Below are 904 nucleotides of genomic sequence, written 5' to 3' on the forward strand. Positions count from 1 at the left end.
TGGCGTTCAAACGCCAGTAAATTTAGCAGTTGGGCGTTTAACGCCCAGTCTGGCACCATTCTGGGCGTTTAACGCCAGAAAGGGGCACCAGACTGGCGTTAAACGCCAGGAAAGGGCAAGAACCTGGCGTTAAATGCCAGGAATGGGCACCAGCCCGGCGTTTAACGCCAGAATTGGCTCAAAATGTGAATTTTGATGCCATTTGGTGCAGGGATGACTTTTCCTTGACACCACAGGATCTGTGGGCCCCACAGGACCCCACCACCACTCTCTCTCTTCTTCTCCCATTCACCAATCACCTCAACACCTCTTCCCCAAAAACCCTTCACCTATCAAATCCCATCTTTCTCTTCACCACTCACATCCATCCTTCTTAAATCCCCACCAACCTCACCCTTCAAATTCAAACCACTTTCCCTCCCAAACCCACCCATAATGGCCGAACCATTTACCCCCCCTCTCTCCTATATATACCCTTCTTCAACCCTTCATTTTCACACAACCTAAACACCACCATCTCCCTCTTCCTCATTTCTTCTTCTTCTACTCTCTTCTTTCTTCTTTTGCTCGAGGACGAGCAAACATTTTAAGTTTGGTGTGGTAAAAGCGTTGCTTTTTCGTTTTCCATAACCATTATGGCATCCAAGGCCGGAGAAACCTCCAGAAAGAGGAAAGGGAAGGCAAAAGCTTCCACCTCCGAGTCATGGAAGATGGAGAGATTCATCTCAAGGGTGCATCAAGACCACTTCTATGAAGTTGTGGCCTTGAAGAAGGTGATCCCCGAGGTCCCCTTTTCACTCAAAAAGGGTGAATATCCGGAAATCCGACATGAGATCCGAAGAAGAGGTTGGGAAGTTCTTACCAACCCCATTCAACAAGTCGGAATCTTGATGGTTCAAGAGTT

Source organism: Arachis duranensis, chromosome 5, assembly GCF_000817695.3.
Source record: "Arachis duranensis cultivar V14167 chromosome 5, aradu.V14167.gnm2.J7QH, whole genome shotgun sequence".
NCBI lineage: Eukaryota > Viridiplantae > Streptophyta > Magnoliopsida > Fabales > Fabaceae > Arachis > Arachis duranensis.